Source organism: Amblyomma americanum, chromosome 1 (assembly GCF_052857255.1).
Source record: "Amblyomma americanum isolate KBUSLIRL-KWMA chromosome 1, ASM5285725v1, whole genome shotgun sequence".
NCBI classification, from domain to species: Eukaryota; Metazoa; Arthropoda; class Arachnida; order Ixodida; family Ixodidae; genus Amblyomma; species Amblyomma americanum.
The window spans coordinates 483,486,800-483,513,340 of record NC_135497.1 but is presented as its reverse complement, the minus strand read 5'-3'; the positions used below and the strand labels follow the sequence as shown (position 1 = coordinate 483,513,340).

General features: G+C 45.0%; 1 long non-coding RNA gene across 1 annotated transcript in view; it reads left to right on the top strand.

The window, feature by feature from the left end:
• The window catches only part of LOC144105073 (uncharacterized), a 318,288-nt gene extending 294,455 nt beyond the window's left edge, over window positions 1-23,833 (top strand). Inside the window, exons 6-7 of the long non-coding RNA XR_013308698.1 lie at window positions 22,580-22,645; window positions 23,738-23,833. This is a non-coding gene — a long non-coding RNA (uncharacterized LOC144105073). The remainder of the gene's footprint in view (window positions 1-22,579; window positions 22,646-23,737) is intronic.
• Window positions 23,834-26,541: the final 2,708 nt, after the last annotated feature.

Sequence of the window (26,541 nt, the reverse complement as noted above, 5' to 3'; positions counted from 1 at the left end):
CCCTTCCTGACGCTCCCATTACAGACATCACCAGTGGGTGTCATCACTCATGAACGATGTCTACGCACACAATCTAACCCTTGACACCACAGCAGATACGCCCACCCTCGGCACTCGCCCAGCCCACCTATGGGAGGTCCACCATAGCATCCTAGAGCGCTGGAAAGGGCAGAATCTCAATCGAACCCTTAAAAAGCGGCTGCCGCACTGCAAACACAAATTAATGAGCACTCTGAGGAGCTCTTCCGATCCAACTGGGGACAGATTTGCGATAGTCTAACACACACTGTAAAAGCAGCCTAACACACTGTAAAAGATTTCACACCTTTAAAGGGAGCATAATTCCATGCGCACCCTTACACCATAAAAATAGGAGTTTCTATTACGCATGCTCCCATCCTGCACCCATGAATTTTAGAAGTTTGCATGAACGGGTGCGTGTGACCCTAATACTCCTGGTAGTGCCGTCGAGGTGCAAGGATGTTCCTTTCAAAAATGTAAAGCGTGCTTCACCTCAGTGCTGCATGTACGACTAAATGAGAAAGAGAAAGTGAAAAAAAAAACATAAAATACAGCCCTAGGTTATGTTTATGGAACAAAATATGCTAGCGCAGTTCCTGTGACAACATACAAGCACATCTGAAGCAGTAACATGGATGGTCGGCATTTTATCCACGTTTTACTAATGCACCGACGCGACTGCAACATTCCACGTGGCTATAAAACTTAATTATGAAAGCAGTAAAAAGGCGCTAATGGTGCCGATAGTATATGCGCTCGTTAGGATTTCACTTTGAGGCATGGTTTAAATCTTTCGCAGTCGAGAACGTACATGCAGCGGCAAGAAAAATTCGGTTCACTTGAAGCCTAAAAAAATGTGGGTGATTGATTTGTTACAAATGCCAATAAAATTATTGAAATAATACCTATGCCGTGAATGTGGTGGCTCACTGGTTATTTTGATAATAACGTGCCCCTGTGCTGAATACCTATCAAGGCACAGCCGTTACGACTGTATCGTAGTGAACAGAAAAATCATCCCTATCGAAAAATCTCCTATGGATGCATATCTGTCTCGTATGAATTTATTTGTCTAGTAAGTGGTCAGAAGAGATGATATGTGCCCAATATGCGTCTCATTGAGACAACATGTGTCTCTTATGGGCTGATATATGTCCCTCATATCCCTCGTGGGGCAATATGTGTCCTTCGTATCTCTCGTATGGGCAATATGTGTCCCTCGTATCCCTCGCTTCGGCTGATACGAATCTCTCGTATCAGTTGTTTGAGCTGAAATATGGCTCTCGTATCACTCGAATGGGCCGATATGCGTCTTTTGTATCACTCATTTGAGCCAATATGCAGCTCTCGTATCACTCATTTGTGTGCCTTTTATATGACTCATATGAAAATAAAGGGATTACATTTCATCTTTTCTTTCACGCGGTGCACTCGAGCTCATAATTAAAAAACACAGGTGATCAAAATAAGTCCCTCTAACGTGGTGGGATGTTAAATCCCAAGTATAGTACCATTCTAGGTTGTATGAGCTTAGGAAAACATATATGAACTAGCATAAGGCATTTCAATACTTTGCTGTTTCAAAGCTACATCTCAGCTGCAGCACACATATTCGCAAAAAAGGTTTAGAAAACCATCGGGAAATGAAGTATAAAAAACCGAAGGACACTATCTAAAATATAATAGATAATGAGGCCACAAAACATTGGTCCATGAGATAAAAGACTCAAGAAGCCTCCAATAATAAGGAAGTGACTATTCAGATCCAAAAATTCCCTATACATATACCCTAAGCTCGAGAGGTGTGTTCAATAATTTGCCTCCTTGTCTATAACGTGCTAATTACTGAAAGTGAAAGATATTATTGTAAAAATAAAGCTTCAGATCTTTTTTCAGAGGTTTAATTCATTTTTTGATACAGTGCCCCACTTACACTGATGCCCTTGCGTCATCGATGCATATTGTCTACATGCCCTAAGAGAAGAATGAGGCTGGTGGCCCCAACTGGGCACTAAAGGTCTTGAAATGTTTCTCCAGCTACGGAATAGCCAGCAGCTACAAGGCACTAGGTCAGAACTGTGGATGGGTGAGGCAGAACATCCCGAAACTGCAGCTTATTCAACACGGCGGTTTTGCCACCTAACTTGTTGTCATGCCAAGCACTGTCACGTTAAATTATGGATTTTTTGGGACAAACTTTAAGCAATAGTGCACGGTCTTTCAGCATCCTGAAGTTCAAGAATGCCCGCAATAACCGTCTCCTTAATGTGGCAATCATCACGAATAAATTCATCCTCATGTGCCACGAGCTCAGGTGTGAGATGCAGACATCAGCATCCACTGCGCTCCTCGTCTTTAACACTCAACACAGCTATATCTTGCATGTACGTACAGTTTGTACCGACCTTCTGACTGGAAACATAACATGCACATCACCACAAATAGGATTCATTCGACGGTGGATATTGATAAGGAGACCACCTTCTGCTAATCCAAAATTTGGTTTCGAAAAGCTGTTCTAACTGTGCACTGATGAATACTAACATTTTGCTTGCGACTACTTCAATATCAATGGTGCCATGTGCAAATTGAAAACATTGTGAAAAGTGGGAACATCAACCTTTCTTTTCCATGTAACATCTTTCCCTTTCATGAGTTAATAAACGTGTTACAGACCAGGAGGTAAAAAATATACTGAACACCGCTCGTACAAATAGAATCCATCAATACCATCTGTTCAATGAAAGCCTACATAATACACAAAACACTACATAATATATCATGGCACAAGAGTAAAGGTTTGTACACACACCACACGGAGAACACAGCAGCAAGTGACATACAATATCGGTTACAATTCTCCATATTAACTATACTCAAATACAACTTAAGAATGAAGTGGCAGATGCCTCTCAAAGGACCAGGCGTAATGAGCATGGAGGAGGACACAACCAGCAGTGTTCATGCGAGTTTTGATGATGACGATTAGATGTGAGCCCGTTAACAGGCCAGTGTGACCCAATAAATGTCTGCGTATACAATCCGAGCACTTCGAGCACTGCCACAATGAGATTATCAAAAATCAGAATGACATTGTCTCTGATCAGCTATTGCAGACGCCATGGTGGAGGGCTCCAAGTTAATTTCAATCGCATATGCGCTGACAGAGCACAGCAAGGAGGCGTGTTTTCCACTTCACCTCTATTAACATGTGGCTGCCCTCACCTGGATTTGACTCAGCTTCCTTGGGCATAGGCCACAATGGAGTGAATAAATGTACTTCCAAACAACTGTGGCGTGACAACATAAGAACTGAATATTTACAGGTAATGACAAAAAGAAAAGTAGTCCATATATGCCCTCTTTACTATGCGAACATGTCCACCCATCTGAAAACAAAACAAAAATAAAAATAAAAAAGACATCAAGTGTCACCTGCTGAAGAAATAAACAGCCTAAACACTAGTACATCTTCATTTACAAGAATGGAGCTACCTGTCACAAGGCAATGATTGTGGCAGGCACGCAGCAACCCAATTATATAGTGTGCGCCATCCTGATTGGCTCAGGTTGTCGTACCTTCCATGCAAACAACTTGCGAGATGAATATAGAGGAGTATTTACCACTTCATTCTTGAGTTGTATTCAACTATATTTTACACAACACACAAAAGAAAATACGTACTACTTCTCAAAGGGACACTAAGGACATGCCCATGCAATTCCTCTTCTCAGTAAAAATATGTTGTACGGCCCTTTCTAGCCATTCTGTTACTTCTTCAGCAGCAAAATATATATTTATTGTTGCGAAAACTGGATTTAAAAATGAGTTTGTTTTGCTCGCTACTTCATTCAAATTCATATCTAGACTGAGAGATACTCTGTCATCCCTGCTACAAAGTGAATGGCGGGAAACCAGTCTTGACACCACCACAATTTCCTTGAGAAAAGGGCTGGTGGTGGTGATATCTGTATTCAATTTTTTAACTTTACCAGCTTAAAAAGTTTTTCAATTAAAGTAACCACTTCGTCATTGGAATGCAGGAATGTGTTGACACGTAGCAAATAGAATTTATCTTCAGTGTCCATTTAAAATGTTACCTAACGCTCCACCTTTGGTGTTCGCAGACTGACATAAAAAAGTTAGTGATGAGCTGTCATGAACTGAACTGGTTGGTCATGTAAAACAGAGAATGCAAAGACAGTTTACACCAAAAATGCCTTGGCTAAGGATGAGAACAGTTTTAAGATACCTTTTAATGCAACACATATACAATTTATCCCAGGTTTGTGAGGGTTGTTTACAGGCATTTCAGTCAGCTGTGGGTTACAACAAATACATTGACCTGTGTACATTTAAGGTTTATATATTACAGTCCCATCAAAATGATATCAGTACGGCAGAATTATAGCCGGAACACTGCAGCACAAATTGTGCAGAAGAAAGGAAGGGGCCTGTGCGCACGTTACATATTGGCATGTTTTTAACTTTATGCTAACATAACGATCATAGTTCAACATATTTCAACATCAATCATGATAATATGGAGAGCTAGATGAGTTGTTTCATTCTAAAAAGGAACAGCGAGAAACAATGATGAACTTGCTTTTAAAGCCAAGTGCTATATTTCTGTAGAGGGCATTTTTCTTTGCTATAAAAAGAGGGCCTTGCAAACTGCGTTGGAATGCTTTTATAACTATGTCAGCGACTACCTGTTTTTTTAGGACATAAACAATGGGCAACATGGGCTGCAACAAGTTCAAAATGCTGTGGAGAGTACGCTGACAACTCTCCTGGGAATTAGTAATCCGTACAGAGTGTGCCACGACAAGCTCACCCTGAATGTTGGCATTGCTAATGACCACAAAAGGGCAGCCATAACTACCACAACTACTCAGTGCCACCAGAAGGCAGGGAACCACGAGCAGATGCTAAAACAAATTCCCGCCATCTCCTGTCTCTCATTTATTTCTTCAGGTTTGCACAGTACCCCGGTAGTATCTCTGATTGAATGTTTCAGGGTGGATGTTAGCATCTGCCAGCCTGTTTCATATCGGAGTGACTTAGCCGTTACCATGCTATGAGCTACATGCTCTAAGTAACTTGTTGTGATATGCAGTAAAAGTAGCTCAAAACGTAGCTTAGGCACACAATGCTACCAGCATGAGTGTTACTCTACAAGTGGAAGCATCAGATTTGTGTGGTCAATTATTCGCTGAAGAGAAGCACAAAAGCTGGACCTGCGACATGCACTGTGCTGGAGTATGGATGCCCTGAGGAGCACGAAGCATCACATGCTCATCGCACAGCACCGGTGTTAAGTTAAGAATATCATAGTGCTCAACCTTGCAGGCAGTTCGCAATGAACAGAGGGTTCTATCCCTGGACACAGTGGGAAGGGATGCCCCCTTTCGTCCGCCGCTCCCTGCTTGGTCACATCAGCAGGGTCATGAGAATCGGCCGACGCCACTGGCTGGAAGGAGGTCCTTTGACGGGTAAAAGTGCAGTGTTCTTAAGTTGTACCCGAGTATAGCTGTTGTCTATAAATGCGTGAATGTTCGCGGTCTGTCCCTCAGCATAAGGGTGAATATGCTGGCATGTCAAAATCACTTCACCTTTGTCCATACTTTGCGCTCCTGTACCTTTCCTAAATATGCGCCAATAAGCCTAGCTACAAGTACTCCTTAGAAAACGTGTTATGTTAAGTGCGCTTCTTGAAGGAGCAACAAAGCGGTGTTCAGCAGAAAATTATTTTTCCCTGCGAAGGCAAATCTGTCCCCTGAGGTTCATTATCACAAAAAACAGCCTCTTTTCTTAAAAATGCACACTTCTGGTTGTGTTTTGCACACTTTGCAAGCTAGCTTCTGTCTTTGCTGGCTTGGAGGGGAGACATGCACACTTCGCAGTAAAAATGACTTTGAAAGAAGCTTGCACATTTCGGCGCTCAAAACTTTTTAAAGGGTAATCTGAGTGCGGCAGGCCCGACCGATACCCGGACAAGGCATCAAGCACTGCCCAAATCAGCCCGTTAGCGACAACGAAGGCCATTATCAGAACAACTGCCTCAGCCAATGTCGTCGACGAGCCAGGCAGTGTTTTTGGCGTCATAAGTCCAGTACGCATTGAGGAAGAAGCACTGCAGCGTTAAACTGTGGCACAGCACCACCGTGCGGTCCAGCGGCACCGTCATCTTGGCCGTCGTCCAGGGTCACCGCACTCATCACTGCTGCTGCTGCAGTCACCCTCGCTTGTGGCATCTATCTGCGGTTTCACGTATTCCGTGTGCGACAAAAACCATCGTGGGCCCCTCTGGTATCGTCGTCTCTGCTGTCGTACAAGTGAAAGCATTCATCGCTGCTGCCAGTTTCGCCTGTGGCGTCCGCCAACGGCACAGCTCCAAAGTGGGATTCACTGCTAGGCTCAGCGGCACTAGAGCTACATGAAACGCGAGCGGAGAAAGAGACAAGTTGGGTTCCGGTTACCAGACGACGAAAGCGGCGTTTCAGCAGCCTCGCTCGACGTGAGTGACCGCTGCGCTGCTTTCGTTAGCCAAGTACACCTTGCGACGCTTTGGAATCGTAGGTTGGCTGTTCTAGCTCATGGCGACGTAATGTAAAGGGCTTTTAGGCCACTGCTGACCCATTCATTGTAGAAGACACGCCATACACGCTTTTCAAAGCAGGATCAGCTGGATTGGCTGGATCCATGGCTGGATGGATGGATAAATGCATGGATGGATGAAAAAAGCCGAAGCCTTGAAATCGGACGGCGGCTCACGCCACCCAGCCCGCGTCCACCGCAAGGCAGCGCTTTCAGATGAACCGCTAGCAGACGACACACAATGTTTATGTGACTGCCATTGTAACAAAAAGTAGCCCTCGCTGAGAGTTCTTTTTGAGTTTATTTCCTTCATTTGTTTCGTGAAAGGCTGTTATCAGTGACGCATCGAGGATCGTACTTGTAACGATACAAAAATGCACAGCTGCAACGTTCCAAATGTTTACTTCAAGTCAGAGGAACAGGAAACCGCGGTCGTTATCACATTCAGGTTATCCCTGTCGGCTAAAGCTATAGGAAAAATGGTTCAAGGTTTTTCCCGACAACACAGCTACTATAAACGCCTTGCATGCGTCCGTGAAGTTCGTGGCACCATGTTCCAAAACCGGAAGCACAATCAGAAGCCTCTTGATGCATATTGCTTGCTGCACGTGAATAGCATTCCCGCTTACTTGTTCAGACCTGTGAAAACAAGGATAGAGGCGATTGAAAATCACTCCTGCTGTTAATTTGCTGAATTTTTTGAAAGAACTGTAAACAAGCCACGCCGAAAGAAATGAATGCAGACGTGAATTCAATATATACAAGAAACGCAGCTTTCCGTGAAAATTCGTGGAGCTGCAGTGAGAGACGATTTCCGCAGGCTGCATCGAATTTGCGCATGCCGTTTTTCCTCGAAACTGTACACGTACGAGTCTGTTCCTTCTAGTCCCAGCATTATATTAGCATGTCGCGCGTACCTCTCGTTCTCATGGTTGCTGCGCACGTCCAACGATCGTACTTCGCAATTTCTTAATTACCTTAATTACTTGTCTGTTTCGACCTAGAGGAGACTTTCATGAACCTCGTTCACTGTGTGTGTTTTTTTTTCAGAAATGAAGGCTTTATTGGAGATATGTCCATAAAAGAAGTCCTTAAAGTTCCTAGTTCGACGAAAGCTATACATTCGGAAAAAACAATCCAATACATTGCGAACTGCCTTCAAAGATCTTTCCCGACCGAATGCTTCGTCGGATCGAACATCTCTCGGAACACCTTGGACGTTTTAAACTTGTATACCAATAGACATCGGCTTTGCGACGAATATCAGGTAAACAATATGCGAGATACCCACTCCAGCGGGCCGATCACGTATCTATAGGGCCGCCTACCTGAGTTCAGGTAGGCTATACTCAGGAACCCCGGAACAAGGGTGCGGGCATAGGGGACGGTCGCCCTCCCCCCCCCCTCCCCCCCCCCACATTTTTCCGGAGGGGGCAGCGCTCCCCCCCAGTCTCCAATTGCTTGTACTTGGATCAGACTTCTTAAAAATGAAACGGATTAGTTCTAGGACTCTTTTAATTCAAAGCACAGTGGGGCTTAGCTGCTTGGCTTAGTAGCCAGTTGTAAAGCATTTCGTATATGAGTAACCTAAAGCAGTCATGTCCCTATAGAATTCGATCGACTGTCGACCTGACCGTGTACATGAACATGATTAACAGAATTTAAACAAACTATGCACATACTTTTTAATGGGATTGATCACTCCTCGTGCGTACAGCTTCCCACCTATTAATTAAGCTCCTCATTTCAATTAATTTTATATTGCCATGAATCTTTGCACCGTTTGTTCGTTTGCACTCACAACCGCTGGCACGCGGATTTATCATTTTGTTTTGTAATGCGAGATGCGACCAGACATATCCATTGATCATGGCCACGTGCAAATGAATCCACATTTTTTCCAGATTCTTGCTGTCTTTGGTTCTTTATCTCGAAGGTTCTTTGCTAGCTTTAAATTCTGCATGACATTCAGTTCGATGACCGCCGAGCACGCTTAATTGAGCCTATCGCCGCCGCCGAGTAATTCAGTTCTTAGTGGGTGTGAATCAGACCCTTAAACAGTTAATTTTGGAAGCCTTTTCGTTCTCTTCCCGACAGCTGGAGTGTCGTCACCGCCACGTGACACTTTGCATGAAGTTTTGTACAGTGAAAATTTACATATATATATATATATATATATATATATATATATATATATATATATATATATATATATATATATATATATATATATATATATATATATATATATATATATATATATATATATATATATATATATATATATATATATATAAATATATATATATAAATATATATAAATATATATATATAAATATATATATATATATATATATATATATATATATATATAATTTATTATGTAAATGAGCAATAAATAACAAAATAAGCTCGAAGTCCTGCCCTCCCTCTAAAAAAAAGTTCCGGAGTCCCTGGCTATACTAATTGTCTCCAGCGTAGCCCATACCTTCACCCGCTGCCATTATGACCCGGACACGACAGCGGTGTGCCAGAGAGCACTGCGAAACTATACATATAGAACTCAAAGAAGCACCTCGACCGAGGGCGCGGTTGTGCGACCCAGTTCCGTGTTCTAGCGCACGCTACAGTTTATTTTTGGAGCCTCTTCCTCCTCGTAACTTGCACTATTCTGTTTTCTTAACATATATTCTTTTAGTGCATCAGCTTACCTATTCAGCAATCTATATTTCTCTCTCTGCTGGTCCAAAGTCGCTGATTTCAGGTCGGTGGCATTATAATACTTATGATATATACCACGCACCATGCCCGAAAATGCTTATTTTGCAGCAATTACAGACTTTTCAAGAACTTGCTGCATTTAGGGGCGTTCTAAAGGAAGTGTGTGTTTTATCGTAGATAACACAGCAGTTGCTGTTTACAGCGCAGAGAAGAGGGAAGGGCCCAGCGTAATGATCAAGACCCGCGCAACAGGAGCTTTTATATTTCGAAAACGAAACTGAAAATATTCTAGCGTCGTCTAACGGCTAGGCTCAGACTTTATAGGTGCGTCCTGTTTGTCGTAAACCACACAAAAGTTTCTGCTTAAAGCACTAAGTAAAAAGCGCAAAGCACCATCAGGCACTGCGCACCACTAGCTTCCAGCTTTGAAGCCGAAACCGAAGGCGATTTGTCACATAGCGACTACTTTTTTTAATGCAGCGGCGATCGAAAATCGCAGAACACTTCAGACATCTAGGTTACAGCGGTACCATAAAGCTCATACATGATAGAGCCCATAGCGTTACACTAAGCCACTTTATTCACACTCCATGGGCTGTCACAGGTGCAAGAGGGACTTGACGGGCTAGTTCGTTCTGCAGTTGGTTCTGCTTGTGTTGGACCAACCCTCTGTGTCACGGCTTGGCACGGCGCCCATAACTATTTCCCCTTCAAAGTAGTATTTGTAACTTTTCAAATATTATAAGTATTTCATGCCGTGTAGAGCTCCGCGTCGTCTGCTACTACGTGCGGTCAACCAGCAGTCAACTGGATGACCGGATGCGCTGCACGAAGAGGCTGCGACATGGAGCGGGATACAAATCACGGTCGGAGACGCAAGTTCTGCCGCAGGAAATAAACAGACGAAACTGAAAGAATGAAACGTATTTATTATTCTGGTTTGTAACGAAGAGGTCATCATCATCGTATGCAGCGCCCTGTGCGGTCCGCGTCGCCAAGCCAATCCAAGTCTGCGGTCGTTTGCGTCCAACGTTTGCGTCATCACTCAGCACTGTGCCGGTGTGTGTGGTTGTTACAGTTATTAGATTGTGTGTTTTGCAGCCACATGTGACACTTCCACTATGAGTTCGTCAGCTGCGGCGAGCTATGCGTACGTGAAATACTTCGACCGACGGTGCAAAAGCTATCGTACACGTCTCTATGTCGTCCTTGTTTCCATTGCGCTACACCTATCTATGATGCCTCACCGACCGGCGTTAGCGACCTGGCGAAAAAAAGGACGCCTACTGGCGCGGCGGAAACGATGAGAAGGCATTCTATTCCGGCCAAGTAATGGAGCTTGGAGGTGAGTTTTGCAGTTACTTCGCTACGTGGTCAGATTACAGAAGTGTGCCAAACTAGGGATGCGTGTACAGTCTAGCATAACGCTTTTACCGAAGCTTGGTGGCGTTTCACATAAAGTCGATGCACGTACTTTTTTGACTGTTCAGAGCACTAGCAGAACGCTTACTATACCACTTCCTCTATGCTTGCGATCCGTGCGCACAGTAGCCCAGCGCACGCTTTCCAAAGAAAGTAAAAACTGCGTGGTCGCGTTGTAGCAGGTCTCGATGCAAGCGTCACTCTGAGCGAAAGAATATTTCGTGATTTTTTTCATGAATTCAAGTAATTGCATAAGGCAGGGAGAAACCGCTATTTTCAGATCTGCTAATTTTTCGCATCATATGGGTTTTGGAAATCAATGACCGCGACACACTAACAGATCCGTTTTCGTAGCTTGCCCTGTGTTTGATGTCGCTTTCATTATTTTATCTCTAATTTTTTGTGTTCCAGTAACAAGAGCCGAGCGCATCCAGAGGATGTCGAAGAGAAAAATCACTGCGATGGACTTTGAAAAGTCTGAGCCAGCAACAACAGTTGCACAGATGCATGTATGTACTGAGCGAAGTTTTACTGCGGATGCCTCTGGTAGTGCCACTCGCACGCTTACCAGTCGCAATAAGTACATTACATAGCATCATACTTCAGACCCAGACAGATGTATCTCTCTGTGTGTGTCTAAAATATTTATGGTTGCGGGAATCAGCCAGTTTCCCTTCAGCAACAGAGAGAGCCTTGGAGCGGATCTTTGAATTGTAGTACAGACATATTGCTTAAATGCTGCCATTGTGAAAAATTGCGTAGGACACTAGAGAACAGCATGTGGAATGAAAGCATCGTGCTGTTTTTTGTTCTCTCGTGTATTGTGTGCTTGATGTCAGGTCAAAGTTTCATTTTTCGTATTGCCTCCTCGCATTGTCGTCTAAAATATTTATTGTTTGGAGGAGCAGCCAGGCTGCCTTCAGCAACAGAGAGCTTTGTAGCGAGTCCACCGATACGGCGTTGCGGGGCAGCGCACTTCTCTCATTGCAGCACGTTGTCTTAGCTTCAGCTCGCAACTCCTTGGCCTGTTTTCTCAGTGCCACGATGCTGGTTAAATATATGTATTGCTGGAAATTTATAAGCCCTGTTATTCTTTGGTTATGCGGCTTGGCAAAGCGAATCGGGCCACGTGAGACGCGGATAGGGTCTCTGATAATTATTATTCACGAGGGGTCTTTAACGTGCACACACATTGCACAGCCCTTAGGCATACTTGCATTTCATCATTGATATTAATGCTGTACCCACGCGCCGATCCGCAACCTCAGCTTCGTTGACTGCTGGTTTCGCTCTTTTATATTATCGGGGATCCCAGCGTGGTAGGCTATTACAACGCACTACGAATAGGGTCCTGTGAGTGGTCGCTTGAGCTTCCAAATGCATTGTTGCACAGTCTGCTTAATGCTGGAATCAATGACATCCATAAAAAAAAATTTCCTGATAAGTTAAACGTATTCTGATTTCTTTCAAACTCATTACAACGGTTGATGACGTTTATCCGTCCTGTAGTAAAATTCAATGTAGAGCGGTGCAGTCTGCGAACACTTTCGCGCGAGGCTTATTATAAGAGAACTGTTGCCACAAAGAATGACATTGATTTCATCGATCTGCCCTGTGATTAGCAGCTGCTGCAAAGTATCTCATCCGCCTCACACAGCACGCAACTAAAATGAAGTTCTCCGCTATCCACGTCACTTGCATAAAGCTCTGAGGAAGCCTTGCCGCGCTGGCTCAATGCAGACCGCCCGACTGCAGTTTCGGGGCACCCGAGATCGATCTTAGCTGCGGAGACCCCGTTCGGGTGGGTCAAACGCGAAGCAGCTGTTTAATGCGCGTTGTCAGTGCAAGTTACCCACCTCCCCATGGTCGTCATCGTTCGGGGCCGTATTGGCGTCCCAAGAAGACCGATTAGCTTTAGTAAGCTGCATAACCGAACAAAAGCAGGGCTTGTAAATTTGCAGCAATACATATATTCAACCGGCATCGTGGCACTGAGAATACAGGCCACTGAGTTGCAAGCAGAAGCAAAGACAACACACTGCAATGAGAGAAGTGCGCTTTCCCGAAACACGGTATCGGTGGGCTCGGACGCTATCGGCACACAGTCTGGTGCGCTTCACTGCAATGCAAACACAGTGCCTGTGCGCTTCTGCACTGTAGCAGACGACACGAAGCACCGCCTCCGGGCCCATCTGTACCTGCGCCGCTTAATTAGTTTCGATGCGCGCCAGCGCCGGATGCGCTCCGCAGAGCGCGGCCACGCTGAGCAGTGTTCGCACTTATTCTAAACGACCCTATACACTGCTTCGTGTTCATTCATCTCGCATTTACTGCGTTTTTACTGTTTCTCTTAGCGCTGTTGACAGTCACGCACTCAAAAACGCAGAAAAGACAAACACGCAGAAGACATGCACACATGTGTAGGGTTGCTTTCCAAGAAATGCTGGAGGGTTTTTGGGGTCCCTGCCTCGGATATCCATTGAGGTCAGACAGTAGGCAATAGGGCCAGTTATGGGTCGGGTAGCAGCATCGCACCGCTGCCACTACTTGTTACGATGCAGGGTAGCGTTGTTGGGCCGGAGAGGTGATGAGGAACGATGGAAGCCTGACATTTGGGAGAAACAGAAAGAAGTGGGTTTACTGGCACTTTTAAGAAACTTATTTACGTAATTTAGAAAAGAGCAAACAGTCAAAAATTAAATGTTCATAACGTTGAGCCAATTGGATGAGCCTTGTCCCCAGCGCACAGAACGTTTGTTCTCACTCAGGACGCTTGTGAAATACCCTAAGGTTCCGCCCCTTCGCAAGGCGGGGGCCAACACAATACGTGGCACATTCCTTCACGATGAGAAAAGTTGCACACAGCATTTAGCAAGCGGAGGCACTCGTGGGAATGGGTGAGGAGGATTCACAGGTCCGCTGCTCTATTGCACCGTGGTGCAACCATATTGCAAGCGGCACGTGCCTATCGAAAACACCGGTGCCGCGTTGTGGGCTACAACTGCGGTGGGCTCTCTCCGGTCGGGGCGGCTGTTGTCAGACACGATTAATTACTGGAAGGCACCGTTCCCCTTTTCCCGTCGTCTGTCCATCGTCGGTCGCTTCTTGCAGGAAAACAGTCAAAGGGGGAAGGTCATTTGCATCGAGCCGAGCGTGGGAAGAATCCCACAGGCTCCTTCCCAGCCAGTCATCCTTTTTTTTTTTTTGTGCAGTCGCCGGCCACCTGACGTGTCGAAATTGCCACTGCAGTTGCTGCGCCACCGTGGGCATCCCTGTCGATGGGATCTGCACCTTAATCGTCTTCGGCTGGTGTGCATTCCGTTCATAACAGGCGCAACGCGGACGCCACCGAAAGCTCCCCACTTGACTTTCAAACAAAAGGGGTGCTGTCTACTCTTGTAAACGGAAGTGCAGGTACACAGAACAAGCAGGGATGGAGGACTAAAGCTAGTAGACCAAGCAGAAGGGAGAAAAACCTCTGAGAGGGAATGGAAGGAGAGGAGCATGGTGAAGTAGCTTGTTTGCAATATATGTAACTCCAATATAATGGGTTTTTTTATTAAAGAATTGTTTGCGGTTGTGTATTCCGGGGGTGGTGCCTCACAACAACCTTGGTAGAGGACATTTTCAGCCAGAGGGTGGTCGGGGCCCTTTAAGTAGTGGCAGCCGGCTGGCGTGCTTGTGTGCTCTGCCAAATTTGTTCAAAATTTCTACGGGGGTCATTTTCATTGGACAGCTGAAGAAGCTTAACCTTGTGTGTGCCGATTCGGTCGTTGCCATAAAGCTTTATGCTCGGGTCTTCTGCCACAAGTGCTTAAAATACCTGAGAAATACCGTATGCATACTTCACCTTGCATTTGACTCATTAAAAAGAAAAATTTCCCAGTGTGGATCATCATGCCTTCACACACAGCTCGGTGCCGACATGCAACGCCAGATTGTAATGCCTTTCATTCGAGTGCTAGCTTTGCTGTAAAGCGATAGATAGCATACAGACACGACGTGCAGCTAAATTTGTACAGTACACGCACTTCAGAAAAATGTTCAACCAGCTGATATACACGCTTGTCAAAATTATGCGTTCATTACTTGCTGGCAGCAGTATTAACAGCTGCTGGGTGGCAGAGTACAGTTGAGCGGAACATATCCTGATTGTTTTCTGCTTTTATCCCTTCCCTTACGGCGCGGTTCAGGTGTCCAAAGATATATGAGACAGATACTGCGCCATTTCCTTTCCCCCAAAACCAATTATTATTATTATTATTATTATTATTTCTGCTTACAGCCCACAGGAGTTAGTTCACAAACAGAAATTGCAATTACCACAGGAGAGTCAGTGCAGGCAGGGTCGATCATTGGCACCCAAGTAAATAGTGTGTAGTCAACAAATATGCAATAACCGGAGACTACAGCATGTTGTTTGAGCAATGCATGCGCAGGTATTTCCTCCTCCTCATCATCATCAGCCTCACTGCGCTCACTGCAGGGTAAAAGCCTCTCCCATGTCTCTCCAATTAACCCTGTACATTTAACCCTCCGATGTGGTGTCAAATGCAAGTGTTTAGAGTGCGACTGCCCGTCACATATGCTTTTGAGGATATCTCGATGCTTACATGCAGACTTCACGGCAGCAGACAACACACTGAAGGACATAAACTTGTGTTGTCGCCGCCGATCTATGAGTCTGAGCGCAAGAGTCCGCGGCTGCCCTCAATAACTAACGTCCTTTTTTTCACTTTCAAGGATCAGATTTCTACCGTACGCATGCGAGCAATGAGACGCAACAACACGCGAAGCAGCAGAGGGCACTCGCCTTCCGTGAACCATGGACGGCCTTGGCGCCATGATTGCCAGCGGGCTGGTTCTGGCGGCTACCAGTTCATGTGAGCATGATACACCTTCCTGTCAGGAGTGAATTTTCTGGCAGCGAACAGGCTCTCCGAGCGCGGCAATTAGAAGCCCAATGATAATTTATAGATTCATAGACATCTAATTTTGGTGGCACGTTTCCTTCTATACAATGATGCAGAAGACACTACTATGAATGAATCATCCTGTGGTGTTTTCCTGCGACCTATAAATAATTTATAATCAAATTTTTCTGTTATGCTGTCTCGGTTTCAACAGCCGAGCAGACTGTGACATCAGTCAGGTTATATGTAACGTGAAGCATGGAAAAAATTTTTATATTATTGCTGCTTGATCGTTTTAATTCAATACAGTGCTGAAGCCAGTGTTCCTCAATAGTCGGAATGACAAAAGTAGCAGCACCGATTATACTGCAGTTTTTCATGCGTCGCATGACCTATAAGCTCACTTTGACGTCATTGTCCCCGTTCAGCTCTTGAAACTGAAAGAGCGCGAGAAAGAAATTCGATTACAAATTATTTAGCAGTCATAGAATAATCATCATCATCATCAGCCTGATTACACCCAGTGCAGGGCGAATGCCTCTCCCGTGTCTCTCCAAATAACCATGTCTTTTGCCAGCTGCGCCCACCTTATGGCTGCAACTTCTTAATTTCGTACGCCCACCTAACCTGCCACCCGCTGCTATGCTTTCCTACTCTGGGAATCCACTCCGTTACCCTTGAAGACCAGCAGTTATCTTCCCTTCGCATTACATGCCCTGCTGAAGCCAATTTCTTCCTCTTGAGTTTGACTAGGATGTCATTAACCCACGCTTGTTCCCTCAACCACTCTTCCTGCTTCTGCTCTCTTAAAGGAGTGTAGACACCTAATTTTGGTGGAACGTTTTCTTTTCTTCAATGATGCAGAGGACGCTACTATGCACGAATCACCATGTGATGTTTGCATACGACTGCTACATAATTTAAAATTGTTGTTTCCTGTCACGCTGATTCAGTTTCGGTTTCAACAGCCGACCGATGGCTGTGATGTCAAAGAGGGCCTTTCCTTCACGTGAGCCACGGAAAAATGTCCATATAATCGCTGCTTCATTGCTCTATTTTACTGCAATGCTGAAATCAGGCTTTCTCAATTGCCGAAATGACAGCGAATGTGCAAGCAGCAATTATATTGCAGTTTTTCATATCTCATGTGTCATGTAAGCACACGTTGACGTCACTGTCCTCGTTCAAGTGTTAAGCCGAAACTGGACGAAAAAGAAATGCGATTATAAATTATTTAGCGGTCGTAAGAGAATTCTAGCTGGAACTTCATGTAAAATAATGCCTTACGCATCATTGCAAACAAGAAAACACGCACCCAAAAGGTAGGTGTTATACTCCGTTAACGTTACGCCTATCATTTTTCTTTCCATGGCTCACTGCGTTGTCCTCAACTTAAGCTGAACCCTTTTCGTTAGCCTCTACGTTTCTGCCCCATAGGTGGGTACTGGTAAGATACAGCTGTTGTACACTTTTCTCTTCAGGGATATTGGTAAACTGCCATTCATGACCTGAGAGACCCTGCCATACGTGATCCATCGCATTCTGATCCTTCTAATTATTCCCTCATGATCCGGATCAGTTGTCACTGTAGGTACCTGCCTTAAATAGAGGTATTCCTTTACCACTTCCCTTTCCTCGCTTCCAATTGTCAACTGCTGTTCCCTTGCTAGACTGTTGAGAATAGAAGAATGCCACAAGGTGATCCATGTAAAATAATGCCTGATGCCTCATTAGAAAGCAAAAAACACACGCCCAAAAGTTAGGTGTTTATACTCCTTTAAAGCTAGTTGGTGCATTACAGAATGTGACAGTAACCAGTGTTACCAATCAAATCCTTTAACATCATATTTTGATCTAGTGATTGAAATCGTCTTTTGGTGTTCTAGTTAATGGTGTTTCATTATTTCTTTGCTCCTTATTTTGAAAAATCATTTCTTGGGTCTCTGACCAGGCTCAAGACGTGTGATGTGATAGTAAACTCAAACTGTTTGAAAATCCTCTGAATTTGCCCTTTAATTTACCTTGTACATTAGTCTTTTGTAGCAAATGCGAAGACTTCTCATACTTTGCAGTCTTCCACAAGCATGGATCCTGCTGCACCACAGAACCCGGATATCTTGCTGAAGTCATCAGCCAGGTATGATGGTGTCGCATATTTAGAATGTAAGACAGACAATTGGGCTTTGATGCCCCATCGGCCAGTGCTGAAGAAGGAACAAAACACAGACGGAAGATGAGGCTGATAAAGTTCAGTTTGGCGCTGAAAAAACGCTTGACTACAGGGGTGTGTCATGCTAACAAAGATTGTGGCCGTCCACACTTCTTGTTTGATTTGCGTCTTTACAGTTGGAGGCGCTGGGTGCGCCGTGCTAACAAGAAGTGCCGACGGCCACAATCTTTGCTATCACAGAGAAACCTCGGTAGCCAAGCGTTCCTGAGCGCCAAACTGAATTTTGTCAGCCTCGTCTTCCGTCTGTGTTTTGCTCCTTTTCAGCACTGGCCGCTGGGGCATCAAAGCCCAATTGTCGGTCTTACAAGAATGATCTTGTAAGCTTGAAATGCTTTTAGCTCTCATCCTTGATAAATGCAGTCAAACAATCTAGAAAATGGAAACATGGGGATGAGCATCACTGCGCACCTCTCGGAAATGGGAAATTTTCCGTTCGAATGATATGAAGCAGAAAAAATTGCCTGCAGAGCAGCCCGAGGCACAATTGTAACGCGAGGAAGCTCAGAGCAGTTTTGCTTAGCTGTGGCTTTGAGGTCGAAATCCAGTTTTTGTTTGTATTCTAGTTGTTGAAGTTTCATTATTTTGCAGTATTTCTTGCAATTGAGACAAGGTTCAAGAAGTGTAATGTGATAGTTAACTCAAAAAGTTTTAAAATCCCATGCAGATGTCCATTAAAGGGACACTGAGGAGATCTCTATCATTTTTTTTTGTTAGCAAACTCTGATAGTTCGGCATTTCATGGCTTTGTTGCCGCTTGTCCGGGAGCGAAAGATGGTTTTATTTCAAATAAATTTGGATTCGAAGTTGAAAAAAGTTTTCCCGCCGTTCCGATTCAAACTCAAGAACTCTTATGACGTCACTGAGAGCTCTTATGACGTCATAGGACGGAGTGACGTGAAACGTGACGTAAACGCAGACTCCGTGATTTCTGGCGCTAGCGGTGCGGTCTAGCAGCTGCCGAATTGAAGGCTACCGCCGCCCCACGTTGAAGGCATCTATCGGGGGCTGCTACCGGCGCTTCATTTACGTTTGCACCGGCATCTTGCCAGCGTTACGATGCATCCCGTTCCCGAACCCGACGACGAAGTTCTCGCAAAAACTAGCGGCGCTTAGCTGCTGGAACCCCCCGCCCATTCACTAAAAAAAAAAACTGTGCCGCCGCTCGGAGTAGAACCACAGCCATTGGCGTTTTGAGGCGGAGACGCTGCCTTTCCGCCACGACGGCTCAACGCTTGAGGACGAATAAAGGCGCATCTAGTAAATTCACTCTTCCGATGCAGAAGTCTCCGCGCTTTCAGATTGTATATCCTGGCCTAACAGAGCTATAGGTCATCAGCTTAATTTTCTTAACTGCCTTGTACCTTGTCTCCCGTCTCTAAAAAACGATTTCCGTTAAGTAGTTTGAAGTTGGCTGGCACAGCCGGGAATGTTTCGCCGGGCGAGCGTGCGAAGACACAAGTGCTCTTTATACTGCGCACTGCCTTGTACGATCACTGACCATCGTGCCATTAAAGTTTTTCATCGGCCGTGGCGATTATCTGTCCAGCTTTAATAGGCTCCTTCAAAGGTTAACTAGCACTTGAAGCGGAACTTGGAGTTCCTCTGCTGTTCGGCGCTTGTATATAGAAGCGATTAAAAAAAAAAAACCACGGGGCACGCAAAGCTCATAGACGCGAAGCGCCATAACAAATCGAAACTCTCCAGGCCGCCTGTGGCGCCGCCAAACATCTTTTTTCTTTGCTTCCAACATTGTGGTTGTCTTTTGTCTACCTTCCTTGTGTGATAAAAGTGCACTCGGTTTTAAAACAAAACTTATTTCAATATTGGACTGCGCAACCTTACCTTGTCAGTCTCAGAGATTCAATTTCTTCAACTTCAATTTCTCCTCAGTGTCACTGAGGAGAAATTGAAGTTGGCTTGTATCGATAGAATACCAGCTCCTGATCACAAAAACGCCGCTCTTACTGAAAAGAAAGCTCTTGTTAGGTAGAAAATAGCAAGAACCAAAATACAGGTATCGCCGCCACAGGGGAATCTCGCATGTACATGCGTGATGAAGTCATAGGACAAGAGACGCCACCATTGAAGGAATTTTGTTTCCTACATGAAACAGCAAATCTCTGAGGCTGACAAAGGAAGGTTACGCGGTTCAGTATGGAAGTTAATTTTGTTTTAAAACTGATAGTGCACTTTTATCACACAAGGAAGAGAGACAAAAGCAACCTGAATTTTGGAAGCAAAGAAAGCCGATGATTGGCAGCGCCAAAAGCGGCCAGGAGAGTTTCGATTTGTTATGGCGCTTCGCGTCTATGACCTTTGCGTGCCCCGTGGTTTTGTTTTTGACGCGCCTTGATTTACAAGCGGCAAACAGCAGATGAACTCCAAGTGCCGCTTCAAGTGCTAGTTGACCTTTGGTTTATGGTTTTATGGTTTATGGGGGTTTTAACGTCCCAAAGCGACTCAGGCTATGAGGAACGCCGTAGTGAAGGGCTCCGGGAATATCGACCACCTGGGGTTCTTTAACGTGCACTGTCATCTCACAGTACACGGGCCTCTAGAAATTCGCCTCCATCGAAATTCGACCGCCGCGGCCGGGATCGAACCCGCGTCTTTTGGGCCAGCAGCCGAGCGCCGTAACCACTCAGCCACCGCGGCGGCTAAGTTAACCTTTGAAGAAGCCTGTTAAGGCTGGTCATTTGATAGCCACGGTCGATGAAAACCTAAGATGGCACGATGGTCGGTGATCGTACAAGGCCGTGCGCAGTAAAACAGAGCACTTGTATCTTCGCACGCTCGTCCGGCGAAACATTCCCGGCTGTGCCAGTCAACTTCAAACTACTTAACGGAAATCGTTTGTAAGGGACGGGAGACAAGGTACAAGGCAGTTAAGAAAAATATGCTGACGACCTAGTTCTGTTAGGCCAGGATATACGAAGCGAAAGCGCGGAGACTTCTACATCGGAAGAGTGCATTCATTAGATGCGCCTTTATTCTATCTTGATGCGCCTGAATTCGTCGTGACGGAGTGGTAGCGTCTCCGCATGAAACGCCAATGGCCCTGGTTCGATTCAGAGCTGCGGCACAGGTTTTTTTTATTATTATACAGTGAATGGGCGGGGGGTGTCCGTGGCTCGCATAGATGCCGCCACCGAATACGTCGGTTAGCGGTTAAGCGCAGGCTCTGTTAAGGCGCGCTTATACTCCGGCATAACGGGCGCGCTGCACGGCGACGTCATGCAGGCCAAAGCGAGACTCTCTATACTCCAACTGGGCTTGACCGCCGACGCGTGCGGCGGCTTTGGCGCACTCTGACCGCACTGGTGGAGACTTGGAGCATGTCTGTATTTCCCGCCGAGTGCGCTAGGCGTGCCAGCCCGGCCAGACCGATTCGGCTCCGTGGCGAGGTGCGCGTTGTGACTTCATTCAATAGCTTCGGTAGTTGGGCGGGGCTGTTCTGATCGAGCTCTCGGCTAATTTAATCCATTCACAGTACAGATCGGAAGGTACATGCAAGTGGGCGAGAGAGCCCGATCCAGTGGACCCCGTAACTCTGGAAACGCGCGGAAGCCGTTGAAACGTCGGCTTTACATTCAAGCCGCCAACCTTAAACGCGAGCGCCATTGAGCACCCATCTGTTTTTGTGGCAAAAAATAAATAAATAACCTGGCCCTTGCAACCGAGGGAGACCTCGACGCCGCCTGCTGCACCGTGCAACTGCGCCGTTCAAGGAATCACAATCCGTTAGCCCCAAAGCCCCGGCCAGCCTCCGATGGATGCGAAGCGCCGACCTTGTACTGGCCCCTCACGACTCCCCGCACTGGGGTTATGATATTTAATTTGCAAGGGCTGCTCACGGCGGAAGGGGGAAACGACCCGCCGGCGCCTAACCTAACCGTGCCCCTCAAAAGCATCGCACGCTCTGTGGTCTTGAGGTCGCTGAAATGCAGGCCGGAGTTTTTGCGAGAACTTCGTCGTCGGGTCCGGGATCGGGATTCATCTTAACGCTGGCAAGACGCCGATGCAAATATTAACGAAGCGACAGTAGCGAGTCCCGATAGATGCCTTCAACGTGCGGCGGCGGTAGCTTTCATTTCGGCTGATGCTAGACCGCACCGCTAGCCACCAGAAATCACGGAGTCTGCGTTTACGTCACGTATCATGTCACGCCGTCCTATAACGTCATAAAAGTGCGCCGTGACGTCATAAGAGTTCCCGAGTTTGAATCAGAGCGGCGGGAAAAACTTTCAACTTCGAACCCAAATTTCTTTGAACTAAACGCATCTTTCGCTCCCGGACAAGCGGCAACAAAGCCATGAAATGCCGAAATATCAGATTTTGCTAACAAAAAAAATTGATATGAGTTCTCCTCACTGTCCCATTAATGTACCATGTACAGTCTTGGTCAGAAATGTTAAGGCTAAATCATTCAGCTGCAATGAAATGAATGTTCCTAGAGTGATACATGTAGCGGATCATTCAAAAGAATAGTCGAGCATGAAGCTTCTCCATCGCAAGAAGGAACCTTCTGCTAGCATTTCGAGGTCACTCGGTCTTTAATAGGTCCGTGATGGCTCTGTTATGCGGCTGAAGCAAAACGCCTTCGGCCTTAAGACTTCACCAACACTGTACATTAATCTTGTTGCAAATGCGAGCACTTCTCACACTTTCCAGGCTTCCACTAGCATGGGTCCTGCTGCACCACGGTATCCAGGTGTTCTTGCTGAGGTCAATGGCCAGGTACGATGGCTTCTCATATTTAGAACTAGTTTGTAAGCTTGAAATGCTTTTAACTCTCGTTCTTGGTAACTGCAGGCGAACAGTCTAGAAACTGGGGAAACGTATAGGGCTGAGGATCAGTGCACACCTCTAGGAAACGTGAAATTTTCCGTCCAAATGGCCTGGAAAGGAAAAAAAAATTTCCCGCACTGGAGCCCCAGGCACAATTTGAAGCTGTGACAGCTCAGGGCAGCTGTGCTTATTGAAGGCTTAGATCACTGGACCATGGCCACAACCCCTCACCTTTCATGTTGTAATTAGCACTGCCTCTTGTGCTAAGATTTAATTGCTGTGTTTTAATATTCATAATCTTTCATCTGTTAGTGCTGTGCTTCCGAATATTTGGCAGCATTACTGTTGCCAGGGTGCAGTCGAGCCTGAAGCAGAGATAAAATGGCTCATCTATGTTGTCAAAGGCAACTTTATGTCATTGCACACAAACGTGACCTGGTGGCCCATCGCGCTGCTGACTCCAAAGAAGAGAGCGATGTGTCATGTTTTATCATTAGTAGCGTTTGTAAGGAAAATTGCCATTTTCGTTATGTTACTTATCGTAGTCCTGAGGAATGGGATTTTAGCAGTTTTAATGTGGCAAATAATAACTCTCTCCCCAATCTTTTTTAGGGCTTTTTACAAAGTATATGTGCAGCTGTGTTATTGCAGGTACACCTCGGGAGCGGAAATTGTCAGTGCAGAGCAGTGGCGCTGGCTTCTTTCCCGAGGTCGAGACTCCTTGTTTTGCAAGGACGTCATAAAACTTTTGTGGGGTTCCCCACAAAAGTGACGCTCCTTCCTGGTGATGCTCCTTCCCCGAAGAGCCTTCGGGGAAGGAGCATCATCGGCTCAGTATGCCGGCAATTCCTTAAGGCAGGTGTCATGCAGAAGCTTCGGATTAGCTCAGCAAAACTAGCAGCTGTAATCAATATGCCTCTTTCGTTTAGGTACATTTCTTGGCTGCCAAAGGCATTTGTTTGTTTAAATTTGCACGACTTAATTACCTTTATTTTAAAGCACCTGGATGTCTTCAATTTTGTCTGATTAATACTTTTTCAGATGCATTTGATGCATACATCAAAGCCGCACGAGCTGCCGAGGATGAGAAAACGCGGGAAGCAGTTGAATGGCTACCTGGCGGACATGCTGAGGGACATCAAGTAATCATCGCCGGCACCTGCTCCTGCCCCTGTAGTAAATGACTGTAGTCAGATAAAAATGATAAAATAAAGGCAGCAACAAAAATTATTTCATTGACTGCAGCCGGGTATTTAGTGCTGGGATGCAGCATTTGCTGCACTGAAGGGTTGCAAGTTCATTCAGGTAGCATACATATTCAGAGCTATTAACTGTACACCAGAGTAAGAGTTGCAAGGCTATTGTACCCCCAAGACGAGGCCGTCGTATCTGTACGAAGTTTACGTGGCCCTCGTATATACGAGGGATAGGTATGACACGTATCGAATAATTGCGTATGTACGAGACACGTATCACACATATATGTTTCACCATACGAGGGACGCGTATGCCTTACGAGCACATAAACATACGCGCACATATGTATCCGGACATATATATATATACGAGCACATATGTGGACACATATCCAATAATTGCGTATATATGAGACACATATAACACATATATACGAGATTTTTCAAGTAGGGATTGCCTGCTCTGTCGGGCTAAGATGTGGTTATGCTGTTAAAGGCTTTTAATCTGTCAAAATTAGAGACACTGAGGATAACTCTACTTAATTATTCTTCTCAGTAAAAATTGATTACATGGCTTTTTGGTATGTTAATGTTTGTCTGGGAGCAGAAAACCTAGGTATGACTGAAAAAGATAGAACTTAAAATTTTTCCGCTATTCGATTCAATCTAGTCATATCCACATCTAGTAGAACTGCTTGTCGTCGTTTTTAAGTGAGTGGCAGTGTAACCTTGCCTCTGGGATCTGTGAAAAAAAAATCTCTGTCTATGCACTCAGATTACTTGAGAAATCGGGCTGTGGTGGTGGCTCCTGATTTTTATTTTTTGGTCTTTTATAGCTTATAAAAGCTCTGTTTTCAGTTAGATGGGTTATGCACCTCAATATTTTCTCAGTGTGTCTTTAAGCTTATGCGAGACATTAATACCTGTGCCACACGGGCAACTGTAATGCCATTAAGTGCTTACTGCCTTAAGTTTTAATGGCATTCTAGTGGTCAATACGCATAAATTGAATGGCATTGGCCTTACGGCTATTCGCGACCTACTATGTTTGCCACAACTCATTCACCCGGGCAATGAGTACTCTCGTCCCAATTCCACACGCAGAAAATCGCAAAACTTTGTTAGTTACAACTTCCTAACCAGTAGTAAATGGCCAATTCATAACAATTCAGTCAGATGAGTCATCTGCACTGTATTTTTGATGTTAAGGGCACCTTTTTTACCAGTACTTCTGAGAGATACTCTCGGCTTGTGTGCTAACACACGAGTTTATGGCTACTTTTTTAATCGTCAAGCAAGAGCAGCGGTATATTCTGCGAAATAATTTTTATTTTGCATTTAAACAACATTCCGAGATACTGTTCGCATTAGGACTGTTTACATTTAGGTGAAAATGTTTACTGCCTGGCAAGCATTATCGTGACTTTCGTATAATCACAATAACCATGAACATGCGGCACCTACTCCGAAAATAATGGCATTAACAAACTTAAGGCCTTAGCCATTTACTGCCATTTCTTCTGTGCGTGTGGCATGGGTGTGGCAACAAATAATAAATTATTCGTTCGGAATGGTATTATCTCAAAATATATAAATGTAACAATGCAAAATAATGCACAAGAGCAGTTGCAAAATAAAATGCTGGAATTAATCAGTCAGTTTAAGAATGTGTTAAAGGTTTTATTTTTTAAAGTTATATCCTTTTTCTCTAAAATTGCTCATAACACAATGCTGAAATTATCACTGGGCAAAGTCTATTTACATTAGAAAGTAAAACTAGAATTATAAGCCTGCAGTAAAAGCTTTGTTTTCTAGTCTTTTTTTATTGAGTAAATTCATAGAGTGAAAACTAAAAAAATCTATAAAATGTCGTTTTAGTTGTAGATTTATAATTATATTTCAAAGTGTGTAACAGGAACGTGCCTTTCCACATTTCTAATTATAGCGCTGTGTTACGAGCCAATTTGGAGAAAGGTAGAAGTGAGTAAAGGGATCTGTGTGCAAGAACGCTGAAGTATACATCTGCCTTGGTCACAGTAGTTGCTCGGTTTACGTAAAATGTTGTTGTGTGGCCACTCTATCGGTTTATTGCCCTTTCAAATGTTTCTCTCCCGCCACCAGAACGGACAGCTGCATCCAGACTTTGCTTGAGCTGCGCAGCACCAATTCCGCTAGTGGAAAACGAGGGAGCTGCTGTCTGAGATGGTAAGTTTATGTACTTTTTCATGCCTGCTGGACACCTAATGCATTCATTAAGAGCAGAGCATGGCAGAAGCTGTAAGAATGCGGTGTGTATAACAAAAGCTGATCACTGCAAGCGGCAGTGCCCTAAATATTTGTGATGAAGCTCTTAAAGTCTGCTTCAGTCTCCCTGTGCTCTTGCAGTTGGCTGTATTTCAAGGTGCTTCACATTAAAGGGCTACAGAAAGGGGTGTTCGAGCTTGGCTTTAAAATGCTTACACTATGTAGAGGACAGGCCACCAAGCGTACATGCCGCATACGAGACCTCAGAAGGAAGCACGAGATTTACAATACACTTTAAAAATTTCCACTTTCGCACCTCGCGGCGACGCACGATGCCTGGCATACGATGTCACGTCGTGCAAGTGATGTCAGCAGTCGGGGGTTATCATTGGTTCACGGCGCCAA